The 16,372-nt window shown below is 39.8% G+C and overlaps 1 long non-coding RNA gene across 2 annotated transcripts in view; it reads left to right on the top strand.

Moving 5' to 3' along the window:
- Positions 1-16,372, top strand: part of LOC123797294 (uncharacterized) — a 68,758-nt gene that overhangs the window by 34,421 nt on the left and 17,965 nt on the right. The window contains exons 5-6 of one of the 2 annotated variants that reach the window (XR_006780923.2): positions 13,845-13,971; positions 15,007-15,164. This is a non-coding gene — a long non-coding RNA (uncharacterized LOC123797294). The remainder of the gene's footprint in view (positions 1-13,844; positions 13,972-15,006; positions 15,165-16,372) is intronic. The other variant, XR_015723282.1, reaches the window with a different exon arrangement.

Raw genomic sequence — 16,372 nt, 5'->3', positions numbered from 1 at the left:
AATTATTTTTTTGCTATCCCTGGTTTTAATAAACAGGTGAAGCTGTGAAGATATTATTTTTTCCTCACCATGTTCTTCAACATTTGTGTACATAATTGAGGCTTAGTAAGGCCGTTCCCATGCTTGAACTGAGCTATTTGACGTTTATTTAATTAAAAAATTATTCATTTACTGCATATGGGAAGAACTATACTTGCAGACAAGGACATAATTATCCAGGATATCAATTTTTATTCTCTGTAGTGTGAAGTTGATAATAACTAAAAGTAGGAAGCACAATGAGGCAAAGCATAGCATTATGCAATGTTTTGAGGCTTTGTCATGCAGTATTATAAAGAAATTTCAAGGGGTGCCTGATGGCTCAGTCAGTTAAGTGTCTGCCTTAGGCTCAGGTCATGATCACAGGATCCTGGGATCAAGCCCCACATTGGGCTCCCTGCTCAGTGGGGAGCCTACTTCTCCCTCTGCCCCTCACCCCCCACTCATGCTCTCTCTCAAGTAAATAAATATTTTAAAAAAAAAGAAATTTCAGGTTTTCACGTGATAAAAATTTTGCAAAATATACTTGCTTTTGTCCTTTCAAACTTAGAATTGATCATTTTGAGGTAGAATCTTGAGATGAGGTGGACATTTTCTAGGGTAATTAAAAAAAATAATGTCCATGTTGGGATAACAGAATTCCTCCATTTTGCATAAAGTAAGGAAGGCCTCTTTCGAAGACTTTGAGTTCTTGCCTTTTTGTGTTTCAATAGTTTAATAGTTAGGATTGCATTGTTATTCAGTTTATCACTACTTTAGAAATAACGTTGAAGTTGAAGGTCAGGGAAGAATTACTGAAATTGTTTTCTCCACGTATTTTGAGAGTTTTGGTTTTGGAGTTATTTACCACCCTACTTCTGTTCCTTGTTACATTAACTGGTTTCCCCTGGAGTTTAGGCTAGCTGCTGTTGCCACTTCACACGAAAGGCTCCCTGCTCTTTCCTGATGTTTTTGCTCTGCCCGTGTCCTTCTCCCTCTTCGGGGATATATTCCTCTTGTTGGCTGTGCCTTTTCCGGTCTTTATATTTGAGGATTTGGACTGTCACTTTGATGGGGTTTGGAATATCGGTGAGGTTCAGTGGGGTGGAGTCCGGAGCCGAGGACTGAGAAAGAATTCTTGAGACGTCCTTTGTGCAAAATGGTGGTTTATTAAAGCACAGGGACAGGACCCGTGGGCAGAAAGAGCTGCTGCCCCGGGGGTTGTGAAGGTGGCTGATTATACACTATGGGGTTGGGGGAGGTGAGGAAAAAGGGATATTGAGAAAGTACTTTTCTATGTTAAAGAAGACTCAGGGGATACTGTAGGCCTTGCCACTGTCAAATTAAGGTTGTTTTTCCCTCTAGCAAGGCATTAACATGCAGATAGTTGGGAGCTTCCTGGAGGAACATCACAAATCCCACCCAGGAGTGGGGGTGGGAGAGGTCGCAGGGTGTCAGCTTATGCTTTGTCTTCAGCTAGCCTTCTTATCGACTTCTATTAACTCTGCTTAACTTTTGCCTTGTGTGTTGCAAACTTCTAAGAATGATTGTTCACTTAAGTGAGTCAAATGAGCAATTAAATGCAGCCAGGATACTTCTCAGGACAATATAAAATTAAGAACACATTTGCCAGAGCACTTGAAATCTATGACAACAGGCATATATTTTGGAAATAATAGTTTCTCAATTTACTGTTTCCTAAGAATGCATTGCTGTAGTCCTTAGCTCGCTAGTCTATGCAAACTTATTATACGTGGTTACTATTTCTCAGGTTGATCACCTTTTTTTTTAAATTAAAAAAAAATTTTTTTTTAAAGATTTTATTTATTTATTCGACAGAGATAGAGACAGCCAGCAAGAGAGGGAACACAAGCAGGAGGAATGGGAGAGGAAGAAGCAGGCTCATAGCAGAGGAGCCTGATGTGGGGCTGGATCCCATAACGCCGGGATCACGCCCTGAGCCAAAGGCAGACGCTTAACGACTGAGCCACCCAGGCGCCCCCAAATTTAAAAAAAAATTTTTTTAAAGATTTTATTTATTTGACAGAGACACAGCGAGAGAGGGAACACAAGCAGGAGGAATGGGAGAGGGAGAAGCAGGCTTTCTCAATGAGCAGGGAGCCCAACGAGGGGCTCAATCCCACTAACCTGGGATCATGACCTGAGCCGAAGGCAGACCCTTATCAACTGAGCCACTCAGGCACTCCTTTTTTTTTTTTTTTAATTTTTATTTATTTTTTATTTATTTATTTTTAATAATGATTTTTTATTATATTATGTTAGTCACCATACAGTACATCCCCGGTTTTCGATGTAAGGCTCGATGATTCATTAGTTGTCAGGCACTCCTTAATCACCTTTTTGAGATTGAAATGTAAGAAGAACTTTTTGGTTGAGGATTTTCTATGGGATGTTGGCCTGAAGTTCACCTTCTTCCAGGGTGTAGCTGGACTCTGCTTGAACTACTCCGTGACTCAGGTGGCATTTGGAATCCTGATTCATCCCTTGCCAAGCAGAATATTGATGCCAGAGGATGTCTCCTGATAATCATCAATGTTCCTTTTGCTCAGATATACTTGGTTTTTCCAGGAAAAGGAGTTGGCAACTTAGAGCCAGTTGGTACTTGACTAGCTATTAGTGATGTGTTCTTTTTCCTCTGGGTGTCAGCTCCCCAAGGGCTCTGTGGCAATCATACTTTAATGATATTTAGAAGACACGAATTGTCTTGGAGAAAATGTTTCTGCCTTGGAAGCATCTTATGAGGTTCTTGAAACTTGATTATAAATGAACTCATGAAACAGATAAAAATATTATAAGTCGGTTGGATTTTCCCTAAACCAAGTTAGGAATACACGGTTTGTTTGTTGCTTCAGGTAACATGGGCTGAGTTTTAAGGGCTTTCTGTAAAGCTCAAATTCCAGGTTATCCTTGAGATAAAGATTGATTGATCTTCATTTGCTACTGGTTATTCTTTTATTGAAAAGTTTATAAGGTTCTCTATTTACATAGGAGTAGAATTAATTTGGAGATTTTAGTCTAAGACTTTTGAATTCAACTGAAATACTTTCTCAGAGGATATAATTTTTTAAAAATAAAGTAGGTAGATCTTTGCTTTGAGACTCTTAAGCAACTTCAAGGCATTTATTGATTTTATTTCTTTGTATTAATTATGGATATATTTGGTACAAAAGTGAACAAGAACCAAAAGCTCCAGTAGAAGATTGGCGCGGAGATATAACGTAAGTGATATAGTGATAAAAAGGGCATAGATAGCTGAAGAGCTTTTATTAAGAGAAACTGAAGCATATTTTAAGACTTTGAACAAACACCAGTTGGAATTAGTACCAAACAAAGTGGTTTGGAGCCTTTCACCAACAGGAGCTTGGGGAGAGACTTCTGTAGAGCAAAGGAGGAAGCAAAGTAAGGAAATGATTGAATAGCTGTACCTCAAAGCCTAGTTAGCTGTTTCTGATTGGTGGTCCTTAGCGTTTTGATTTTGTAACCTTGAGGCATTTACAGGCTTAGATTTGGGTTTGCTTATATAGGCTGCCACAGGATTACAGCCACCTCAGTCTAATGACCTCCTTATTTCATTAATTTAACAGTTCCCCCATGGGTCATCCTCTCATACATGACAGATAGAACACGTCTTGGTATTAGTGGCACTCTTTTTTTCTTTTTTAATACTTTTTTTTTTTTTTGAAGTAAACTGTATGCCCAGTGTAGGGCTTGAACACACAAGATCCAGAGCCTCGTGCTCCAGTGGCCAAGCCAGCCAGGCGCCTTGCTATTTGTGCCACTCCCAGTCACCATCAGAGTCAAGTTGCTCTTGAATCAGTGTGAAGCTCACAGGTTATGATGTCAGATCTGTGGAAGCAATGTTTTTGCTGTTCATCTCGTCGTTCATCTTGTTTCTGTTTCTCCAAGCCCAGCGAGACCATCTCATGTGCTGCTGGTGGCTGTGAACCTGCACTTAAGACTTTGGAGAAAGCATAGTGTACGAGGGGAATTAAAGTGACAACTATAAGAAGGATACTGTGGAGAGACTTAGCCGGGGCCCCCATGAGCCAAACCAATTGGTATCAAATCAAAGAAGGGACAGCAACCTGTTGTAGGCAAGTGGCTGATTTGTTAATTTATTGCATTTGCTGCAAGACCAGGCGTGTCGGTCCAGGTAGTGCGGGAGGTGTTTGCTGCGGCACAGGCTCCTCCTCGGTCAGCCAGTAGGTCATCTAAAGCAGTGCTATTATCTGAAACCATCTTAGCAAGAAAGTCTAGAGACTTTGTTGTGTGGCTGTGGCCTTAGCAGCAGATTCAGCAATAGTTGCCCAAGCGAAGGAGCATTATTTTCCTGTGCGTTACCAGAGAGAAGAGGCAAGTAGCGGAAAGGCAAAAGGAATAAAGCTTCAGATTGGAGATGAAGATCTTGATCCATGATCTTGGGGAGCTGTCCACCTCAAGATGCCATCTGCTTCTGAGGAGGACCCTCCGTAGTCGGCTTTAATTTTAGATCTCCAGCTGGTGTGCACTTCCAAGAGTCTGGAGGAGCCCTTTTTAATTGGGAGAAGTGGACCCAAGTTCAAGGCCCTGCAGTTTGGCTGTGGTCTTGGCAGTGAGAAGGACCGGGTATGGTTTCTTCCAGGGAGGCTCCAGGGCAGCCTTTGTTCTTAGTGATTCCAAGTCAGAAGGGTGGGAGAAAATGGGCAACAAATGGGCAACGTTAGTCTGGAGAGTTGTAGCCGGACATTTGAGGAAACCAGGAGAATTCAGGATCCAGTTCAGGTTATAGATACACAGGAGTTTCCCTCCTTTACTTTTCTTTTCTTTTCTTTTCTTTTTTTTTTTTGTATCAACTTTTTATTTACATTGTAGTTAGTTAACATACAGTGTAATACTGGTTTCAGGAGTATACGGTAGTTTCCTTTCACCCTTATTATTTCTAAGTAGGATTTTTACAGTTTTATTTATTGAAGGAATTTTTACGCCCTGTATGGGACTTGAACTCCCGAGGTCAAAAGTCACATGCTGCTCTGACGGTGCCAGCCAGGTGCTCTTCCTACGTAGTTTTAATTACATATGTTGATTAGAATTCTTAACCCTTAGAATCCTTTATTCCTAGTGAAAACTAAGAAGTAAGCCATGTGGACTGTCGGTTACACTGGCATTCTGTGGATTGGGAAATTTATAAATACATTTCACAATTTCTAGAGGTATATTCTTCCTCATAGTAAAATTTTCAGTATGGTACAAAACATATTTACTGATAGAGCCAAATATCTTTAGTTCCTCTGGAAAAGAAAGGCAAAAGTGGATAAACTTGTGTTCAGTAATTAATGTTTTTAGTATTTTATCGCATTTGGAATGATTGAGATATCAATGAATAGCCATCATTTAACTTATCTCAGTATAACTTTCAGGTTTCCAGTTACTAAAAAGATTTTGAGGGGCACCTGGATGGCTTAGTTGGTTAAGGGTCCTCTTGATTTCACTCAGGTCAGGATCTCAGACAAGCCCTGCCTAAGGCTGTCTGCTCAGCGGGGAGAGTCAGCTTCCTCCTTCTCCCTCTCCCTCTGCCCCTACACCACCACCCCCACCCTGCTTGCACTCTCTCTTTCTTTTTTTTTAGGATCTATTTTATTTATGGAGAGAGAATGAAAATGAGAGAGATCACAGAGGGAGAGGGAGAAGCAGACTCGCCCCCAAGCGGAGAGCCCGATGTGGGGCTCAGTCCCAGGACCCCAAGATCATGACCTGAGCCGAAGGGAGGTGCTTAAGCGACTGAACCACCCAAGTGCCCTGCACACACACTCTCTCTCTCTCAAATAAATAAATAAACAAACCTTTAAAAAGAAGATTTTGAAAACTATCTTTTTTGACCTCCCAAAATGTATAATTCATTGATAATCATAATATTAACAAAATCTATATAGTGTTTTTTATGTTCCAAGCACTTTATATTTAATCTTCATATTAACCCTATAAAATATGTACTATTAGGAGTGCCTGTCTGGCTCAATGGGTAGAAAATCCAAGTCTTGATCTCAGGGTCATGACTTCAAGCCCCATGTTGGGTGTAGAGATTACTTAAAAAATAAGTAAATAAAAAGAAATATGTACTAATATATGGATACACACAAATATATACACGAACATATATGATTGCCAAGAATATACATATTATTAATACATATATAATTTTATATTTGGTTCATATCTTAAAAATATTTTTTTCATCATGTAAACAATAGAACATGATTTTTGGCAAATGAAAGTATATACATAAAACATATAACAGGATTCAGTGTCGCAATTCATTGTATAAAAATGGTTTGAGTTCTTCATTTTATTTTTTAAGTTTTCTTAATATACTGTATAGATGTGTTGTTTATATTATCTTTTTTGTTTTTATTTTTAATTATGTATAGTTGGCATATAATATTAGTTTCAGGGGCTCCAGGCTGGCTCAGTCAGTTAAGCTCTGTCTTTGGCTCAGGTCATCATCTCGGGGTCCTGGGATCGAGCCCTGTGTTGGGCTCCCTGCTCAGTGGAGAGCCTGCTTCTCCTTCTCCCTCTGCCTCTCTGCCCCATTCGTGCCCTCTCTCTCTTAAGTTCGTGAGAGCTCTCTCGATTAGGTGACTAACATAATATAATAAAAAAATATTATTATTAAAAAAAATAGAACTACCTAAGGAAAAAAATAAGTAAATAATATTAGTTTCAGGTGTGTAACAGTGCTTCAAGAATTAAAAACATTATGAAATGCTCACCACAAGTGTAGTTACCATCTGTTGCCATACAAAGTTATTACAATATTATTGGGTATATTGCCTATGCTGTACTTTTCATCCCTGTGACTTATTTTATAATTGGAAGTTTATACCTTTTAATCCTCTTCACCTGTTTTGCCTATCCTCCCACCCCCTGGATTTTGGAAACTATTTTTAATTAGATATACCATTAGGCATAATTATTCTTGAAAGTGCATTTATAAACCTCTATCTTCCTTACATATATTTAATTTATGTGTTCTTAGCAATTATGTTTAAATTACTTATGAAAATTTTATAAGGCATTAAGTAGCTAAGCATCATTCTTGCTGACATATTCTGTAACAGAGATAACACAAGCTTATTTCACTTTTAGTAAACCTAGGTAGAATAAAAGTACTGTATTTAATGCTGGTAACTCTAAAGACATGCTTATTTTAATTAAACCAACACACTTAAACTAGCTTTTATTTACCGAAGATTATTCTAGATCATGGGAACTTGAAAACCATTTGGGTTATTTTCTATATTTCTGAGAGTATGCTGATTTATGTAAATACTTTTTTGTCTTTAAGCCCATTAAATAGAGGTCTTTACAAATTAATTTTGGCGATATCATCTGGAGGTAGAAAAATATCACACATCTGTAACATACATACGTAGATATACAGACAAAGAAATCTTATGGCTTTCATTTTTAGAAGCGCCTGGGTGGCTCAGTTGGTTAAGCATCTGGCTCTTGATTTTGGCTCAGGTCATGATCTCAGGGTCATGAGCTCAAGACCTGAGTTGGGCTCTGCACTTAGCAGGGAGTCTGCTTGAGATTCTCTCTCTCCCTCTCCCTCTGCCCCTCCCCACCACAGTGCTCTCTCTCTCTAAAATAAATAAATAAATCTTAAACAAAAATTTAGCCATGAGACTAACAGACAAAGATGCTCAACTTCACTAATCATCAGGGAAATGCAAATCAAAACCACAATGAGATATCACTTAACACCAGTCAGGATGGCTAGTATCAAAAGGCAAGAAGTAACAAATGTTGGCAAGGATGTGGAGAATAGAGAACCCTCATCATCTGTTGCTGGGAATGTAAATTGGTGCAGTCAGTCTGGAAAACAGTATGGAGTTTCCACAAAAAACTGAAAATAGAAATACCATATGGTCCAGTAATTCCACTTCTGGGTATTTACCCAAAGAAAATGAAAACACTAATTTGAAGAGATACACACACCTCTCTGTTTATTGCAGCATTAGCTATAATAGCCAGGATATGGAAGCAACCTAAGTGTCCATCAAAAGATGAATAGGGGTGCCTTGCTGGCCTAGTCAGTAGAGCATGTGACTCTTGATCTCGAGGATGTAAGTTTGAGCCCCAAATTGGGTGTAGAGATTACTTTAAAAAAATCTTTAAAAAAAAAAAGATGGATAAAGAAGATTTGGTATATATACACAATGGAACATTACTCAGCCATAAAAAAGAATAAAATCTTGCCATTTGTGACAACATGGATAGACCTAGAAGGTATTATGCTACGTGAAATGTCAGAGAAAGACAAATACTATATGATATCACTTATATGTGGAATTTAAAAATAATAAAACAAAGAAACAAGAGTGAAAGAAGAATAGAAACAGATTCATAAATATGGAGAACAAACTGTGGGCAAGGGGCAGGGAAGGGAATAGGCAAAATAGGTGAATGGGATTAGGAGCTTCCAAATTATAAAGCTTCCAGTTATAAAATAAATAAGTCATAGGGAATATAGTAAACAATAATATAATAATTTTGTAGAGTGACAGATGGTAACTACACTTACTGTGGTGAGCATTTCATGTTAGTAATTGTCAAATCACTATGTTGTATACCTGAAACTAATATTATATATCAACTATACTTTAATTAAAAATACAGATAAATTTTGGGGTGCCTGGCTGGCTCATGTGATAGAGCATGGGACTCTTAATCTCGGGGATATAAGTTCAAGCCCCATTTTGAGTGTAGAGATTACTTTAAAAAAATCTTTGGGGCACCTGGATGACTCAGTCGGTTAGGTATCTGACTCCTGGTTTCGGCTCAGGACATGATCTCAGGGTCGTGAGATGGAGTCCCCATATTGGGATCCACGCCTTAAGATTGCTTGAATATGCCTAAGGTTCTCTCTCTCTCCCCCTCATTCCCTCCCCCAGTCACACATATGTCCTCTCTCTCCCTCTCTTTAAAAAAAAAAACAAAAAACGTTCCTATTAGGTTCTGTGTATCAGCTGCCAATTTGGCCAATTTATGGCTATGGAACAACTTGTAAAAAAAAAAAAAAAAAAAGGTCCTTTTGAGTATCTTGTCAGGTTTCAGCTGGGGCAAATAGTAAATATTCCTGGTAGTATTGAACAACCCTATGGAGCCAAGACGGGTTCTCAAACAGGTGCAAAAGATACTATTTTCCCAAATCCAGAGCCACTCCCAAAGATAACCAATAGAAAGAGGACTTGGACAGTTACCTTGAGAGCTGGAATTACTGGGAAATTTTAACAGTTGGTAGGACTCAAGCCACAAATGGAATGCAATCCACGTTTTTGCCCAGGCTTATCTAGCCATGAATAGGGTGCAACACACGTTTCTGTTCAGCTATCTTTTTGGGGCCCCCAGTCTGACAGTTGCCAAGCCAAGTTTTCAGGATGCAAAATGAGACAAAAAAGAAGGCTGTCGCTCTCCTTAGGAAAGAAAGGATGGATAACCATTTTTTTTTCTTTTTCAATCCGATTTTGGAAAGGAAGGGAAAATGTGAAATTTACCTTCTCTCCACCAGGCAACAGACAGAGGTCTGGGAGAGCTGACTTTGGTAAAAATTGTTACCCTTTGCAGGCCTCTGCCAGTTTTCCCAGGATGCCTTCTGCGTGCTCCAGAGTGAGCGGGGGTGTCCCAGCAGGTCTTACGCTGGCCACCAGAAACTGTAGAGGAGGCAAAATAATTTTCTCTCTACCGTTTGTAGTCAGTGTCTGGCTGAGAGCCCTCTTTCTCTAGGGCACCTCGTAAATTATAAAGTTATCTAAGATGGTTCAAAGTTCACCGTGGCCACTGTAATTGAAGATTATCTTTGGTAAGTTTAACCTACTTGTTCTGTCTTAAAATTTTATTCACCTGAGGCCTCCCATTGGCACTGGTTCAGTACCTAGTCCGACCCCCGATCCAGTCCAGTTTTTAAGTCAGATCCAGTCCATTTCTAGCAGTTTTGGACCCAGTCTGGAAAAAGAAATGTTAAAATAAAGTCTGAAAGCTCATAACGCAAAAGCTGCAGAACTAGGATCCAGGAAGCAAGTAGGACTTCCCTACCATCTCCACAGGCAGCAAGAAAGCAGCAAGCTCAAGGGGCTCAGCAGGTACCTATGTTTGGTTTCTCAGTGCTCTGGAATTGTTAAAAGACTGAGACGTATTAAAATTTTTTATTTTTATTTTATTTTTTAATAAAGATTTTATTTATTTTGTCAGAGAGAGAGGGGGGGAGAGAGTGTGCACAAGCAGGGGGAGCAGCAGGCCAAGGGAGAAGCAGGCTCCCCGCTGAGCAGGGAGCCCGACGCGGGACTCAATCCCAGGACTCTAGAATCATGACCCAAACTGAAGGCAGATGCTTAACCAACTGAGCCACCCAAAATTTTTTAGAGTTTATTTGAACAAAAATCGATTCGAAATGGGCAGCATCAAACCGGAAGTGGTTAGGAGCACTCCCCTCACAGGAGCTGGGGGTGAGAGTTTCATAGAGAAAACATGGAAGCAAAGTAGGGAAATTATTGATTGGCTATCACTCCAAGCCTAGTTGGCTATTTGTGATTGGTTGTCCTTAGCATTTTGATTTTGTAACTTTGAGGCATCTAGAGGCTTAGATTTTGGTTTGTTTTTGTAGGCCTCCACAGCATTAGAGCCTTCTCAGTTTAATGGCCTCCTTGTTTAATTTAATAGGATTTTATATTTAAATCTCTCACAGAATACTCATTTATGGGGTCAGTTTCCTATGTCAGCTAATTATACTGTGTGGATTCTCTATGACTGCAGCAGTGATGATGTTCTTTCCCAGGTCAGTGGGGGTTTTTGCATTGCATTTGAGAATCAATATTAGTTTGGATTTGATAGTTCCTGTTTATCTTTTTTTTTTTTTAAGATTTTATTCATTTATTTGACAGAGAGAGAGAGAGTAAGTGAGAGCACACACAGGGGGAGCTGCAGGCAGAGGGAGAGGGAGAACCCAGCTCTCTGATGCGGGACTCAGTCCCAGGACCCCAGGACCATGACCTGAGCAGATGCTTAACTGACTGAGCCATCCTGGCGCCCCTCCTGTTTATCTTGTAAATGTTTTTTTTAAACAACACAAACATGAAAGTAAGAAATAAAGAAGTTCTTCTGGCTTTATTTTTAGTCCTGGGTCAATAGATATGTGCCAGGCCAGAATCTGTCTTTCATTAGCTCATTTGGGTTTTTTTTCAGTGCACTGTTTGCCCAATAGTACAGGAATACACACTTGAAATGTTTGCATTCCTTCCTGGGGTTGGCTATGGAGATAAAACTTAAAAGAACTAAAGCAAGTAGAAAGTGCTTAATATTCTAAGCACAAGAGTATACAGAGTTCTCTGGATGTTCTAAGGTGGGAAGGAACCTTTCTACAAGGGTAGGGGTTGAGCAAATGGGGTGTGGGTGAGAGTTTTGAGTTTGGTCTTAATGTTGAATTGGCATTTAAGAATGACCTTATAGCAGAGTAGGTAGGAGCTTGAAAAGAGGGTTTGAGCTGAGGAAAGTATTAGAGGGAGGGAATAGTATGAGGGAATGCATTTTGGTCACCTCTGGAACCAAGGGGTTACTTAGACTAAAGTAAACATGTCAAAAAAGGAAGTGCCATAAACTAAAGTTACACATGGGTTAGGTGGAGATCAGGGAAAATTTGGATGCCGAACTCAAGATTTATTGCACAGATATAAACCTGTGAATTTCTATGTAGTAGTCGTGTGTTGTCCCTGAGAACTTATTTCATAGGCCTCCTACTCCGGGCAGCAGTTGTCCCAGGGCCCCAGGCTCCGCCCTCTGGGATCCTTTGTGGCTCTTGCCTCTCATGGGCTGCTCCCCAGCAATGACTGAGTGGGGATGCTAAAGCATGCTGTTTCAGGAAGCAAACTCTTTGTTGGTTGATCTTGGCTCAAGAACTCCCAGACAGCTTTGCTGAACCTTCCTTAGATGTTAAGGGGTCTAGGATGCTTCTACTGAGTAAATGGGGGTCTGTCAGCTCTCTCAACCTTGCCTCAGCCCATCTGTTATTTCCCTTCGCATAGGCATTTCTATTAACAAAATGCTCATATATTTAATCTTCTCTTGACTTCTGCTTCTTAGATAAAGGACCAGGACTAGCTTGAAGTGTTTAGGGTAGCAACCTGGTTGGAGGTGTATGACTTGGAAAGTTGTCTCAAAGATGTGTTTGTATGGCAGGCACAGTGCTTTTATTTAGATCACAGGGATATTTGAAGCTACTTTGGTGGAACTAATGGCGATTATAGAGGTCTATAGTACCCCCCTATGTTCTCCTGGGTGTTGGTAGTGGGAAGTCACTTAATATTTTTGACTTATTACAAAAATGATGACCCAGATTATTTCATAGTTCAGTCATAAACTATATATTATTACATGATACTACTCATTTTTGCCTCTAGTTCAGTGCTTCTGACTTAGAACTGATGTGTTAAGAGTTTGACAAAGACAGCTTAGAAATTCTTTTCTCCATTATTTTCTTCCCTCAGTATCCTTTTAATACATTTTATCAGGAATTATGGCATGGCCATATAATGTCTTCATTTACAATGCCCCTTCTTTGTGTAATTTGTGAAAGAACTCTTATGACAGCCAGAAATTCCTTTGAGTCAATTTAGCATTAATAAAGACATGCTCCTTGTTCGCCTTTTACTCAGCTTGGGTTCTGCTTGGTCTTGCATTGAAATAATTCTATGTTTAGGACCTTGCCGTTGGTCGCTTTGGATCTCCTGGTACTGTCACAACTTTGGGCTGTGACTTTGCTGCAGGTGCTAACAGGAGGAGACAATAGGCTGCCAGGCAGAGGCAGAGGGAGGGAAAACTGGATTCCCACACATTCCACGGCCTTGGCAAGTGGCACACGTCGCATGAGTCTGTGAAAATAACTTCTACTGGGAATATGTGCCATAAGTAAACAAAGACTGCTCAGAAAGTTAACAAGAACGAAGGAATGAGGGAGGAAGAAGAGAGGTGCCTGGGTGAGGACTGAAGGTCCTTGAAGGGCACTGGATTGGCAGCACTAAGTGGGTGGTCAGACACAGCAGCGGCAGGAGGACACAGGAAGCCAGCTAGGGGACACGAGAGCCCACAGGAATCAGCCAAGACTGTGAACAGGGTAAGTAGAAGGGAAGTGGAAAGTGGCCAGTAGTTTTGATTTGCATGCACAACTGCACAATTGGGCGCTTTTGGTATCCTTTAGGGAAAGCGTGTGCTTCTTCCTGAGTGACCAAGGGGTTATTTAACAAATGCAAAAGCAACCAGGCCTATTGTCTTGATATACAAAACCCTCCTGTCATTCTTTTGTTGCTCTGGGAATATTCTAGAGAACTGATGCCTCATTTATCCCTGAAGACTTCCACTCATCTGCTGATCCCCTAAGAACAAAGATACGTTCCAAAATTGAAGAGTTAATGGACATTTTCCATTGACCTTCCCATGCTTTGATTTTGTTGGCATTCTTAATTTCTGTTTATAGTAAAATGTGAGTGTTTCCCTGTATAGTAAAATGGATTTTTCTCTAGTAAATGTTTGTTCCTGTGCAGAAAAATGTGAACGAGGCTTTATAATTCATTGTTATGAGTAGTTTCATAAAGTTAATCATTATTTAAATTGAGGGTGGTAGAGAGAGAAGAGTCGGAAGAACAGCTATTTGTGACATTTTCAGGAGATGAATTCTTGCAATGAGTAAAACTGAGTGGATTATACTGTTCTTTAAAAATGTATAACACATTTTGTACAAAGAAGATAGTCAAAACCAGATACCATTTATCTTCTAGGTGGATGGAAAAGAGACCAAGAAAAAAAAAGTGGCTTAATGACCCAACTTCACCCAGAGAATGGAAAATAAAATGCAAGATTCCAAAACCCGCCCTTCCATTTCATCTTCATTTTTGAAAAATACAGGTGAGCATCATCATTTCGAAAATTGATCTAGTGGCTATGAAAACAAAATGTCCAAGACAGCATCACAGATCTGATTCAAAAATTGGTTGGGTTTTCTGGCAAATACAATTAGAATGGTATTGTTTTCTTATTCATGAATGTGGAAATGTGTGACTTGATTTTTTTTTTAAAGCACATCTCTGTGAGTTGTGTAGGACATACGGAGATGGGCTACACAGAACTCAGTCTCCACAAGAAGGACAACTACGACAATAGCGATGGTGATAGCCCCAGCCTAGGCAGTACTCATTTTGTGCTGGACATTGTACTAAGGTGTGCTCCCTAGGTTTTCCGATGAATCCTTATCATAAGATTCATTAGGGAAGTATTTTCAGCATTTTATGAATATGGAAATGGAGAAATGGAGAGGTTAAGACATTGGCTGAGGCTCTTGTATCTAATATAATTAGTCCAAGTTTGTTATCTCTCTCCAAAGGTAATTCTTTTAACCAGGGCAGATTATATAACTGGTAAATGGAGTGGTGATTGGAATACACCAGCTCCTTTCACACATTTGATTCTCCTAAAAGGATATCCAGATTGTAGAGTAAGCCAAATCAGAATGCTCTGATTCATAGAAGGCTTTGGCCTAGGAGTAACTACTGTGTGGCTTGGTCTTATGATATCTTATGTCCAACTTATGTCCAATCTTATGTCTTATGTCCAACTACTTGCTTTTGGGAGAAGGACTTCACCAAGTAGGTAGTTTCCAGGCAAGTAGTTCAGGTACGAAAGGACAACAGACATTGAGTTTAGGCGAAACAGTGTGAAAAAGCACAGTTCTTAGTTCTGGGGTCTTAGAAATCCACAGGCAGCTACTGAAGGTCCAGGGTAGACAAATTCCGTGAGCTATAGTGGTAGTCTCCAAATTTATTTGTTCACAAAAAATGCCGAGATCAGCCATAGATGCATGTGTCTGTGTATGTATATATATATGTTTGTAGATTACACACAGCAGTCCCCTCATACCCGTGGTTTTGCTTTCCACGGTTTCAGTTACCCTTGGTCAACTGTGGTCCAGAAGTGGATGATCCTTCTTCTGGCATATCATCAGAAGGTCAGTAGGAGCCCAGCGCTCCATCACAGTGCCCACGTCATTAGTCTCACGTCATCTCATCACACAGGCATTGTGTCATCTCGTCATCACAAGAAAGGTGAGGACAGCACAATATGATACTTTGAGAAGGAGAGAGACCACATTCACATGGCCTTTATTACTGTTTATTGTTATAGTTGTTCCATTTTATTATTAGTTATTATTGTTCATCTCTTACTGTGCCTAATTTATAAACTCTATCATAGGTATGTATGTGTAGGACAAAACATAGCATAGATATGGTTTGTTACTACCTGGGGTTTCAGGCATCCACTGAGGGTCTTGGAATGCATTTCCCTTGGATAAGGGAGGATGACTGTATTACTGAATTAATATATTAAGAGATCGTCAATGAGACTTTTATTTATTTTTTTTAAGATTTATTTATTTGAGAGAAAGAGAGAGAGTGCACGAGCAGGGGGAGGGCAGAGGGAGAGAGAGTGAGAATCCTCAAGCCGACTCCCCACTGAGCATGGAGCCCAACATGGGGCTCAATCCTACAACCCACGAGATCAGAGATCACGACCTGAGCCAAAACTGAGAGTTAGACGCTCAACTGACTGAGCCACCCAGGTGCCCCTTGGTGAGACCTGAGACTTTTAAACATACATCGGGTTTAGTAAAATTTTGCAAGGTAATGGACTGAATGTTGTCTCATGGTTTCTTTAAAAATTTTAATTCCAGCATACTTAACATACAACATTATATTAGTTTCAGGTGTACAATATAGTGATCCAACACTTCCGTGCATCACCTAGAGCTCATCAGGACAAGTGCACTCCTTAATCCCCATCACCTGTTTCACCCATCCCCCCACCAACCTCCCCTCTGGTAACCATCAGTTTGTTCTCTACAGTTAAGAGTCTGTTTCTTGGTTTCTCTCTCCCTCTCTCTCTGTTTCTCTCTCTCCCTCTCTCTTTTTTCTTTGCTTGTTTTGTTTCTTTAATTCTACATATGAGTGAAGTCATATGGTATTTGTCTTTCTCTGACTTATTTCACTTAGCATAATATTTTCTAGTACTGTTAATATCATTATAAATGGCAAGATATCATCTTTTTTTTAATGGCTGAATAACATTCCATTGTGTACACACACACATACCACATCTTCTTTATCCATTCATCAGTCAATGGACACTGGGCTGCTTTCTCATAAAACCATGAGGTTCATTATATTACTGAAAAATATGATAGTGGTTTGTTTTCATAGTCTGGTTGTTTAGTTTTAAAATATTTTGCAGATATTGATGACTTTGTGCCAGCATT

This window comes from Ursus americanus, chromosome X, assembly GCF_024610735.1.
Source record: "Ursus americanus isolate L20-20 chromosome X, mUrsAme1.1.p, whole genome shotgun sequence".
Taxonomy (NCBI): Eukaryota; Metazoa; Chordata; class Mammalia; order Carnivora; family Ursidae; genus Ursus; species Ursus americanus.
Note: the sequence above shows the minus strand (reverse complement) of the source record. Positions and strands in the feature narration are given on the sequence as shown.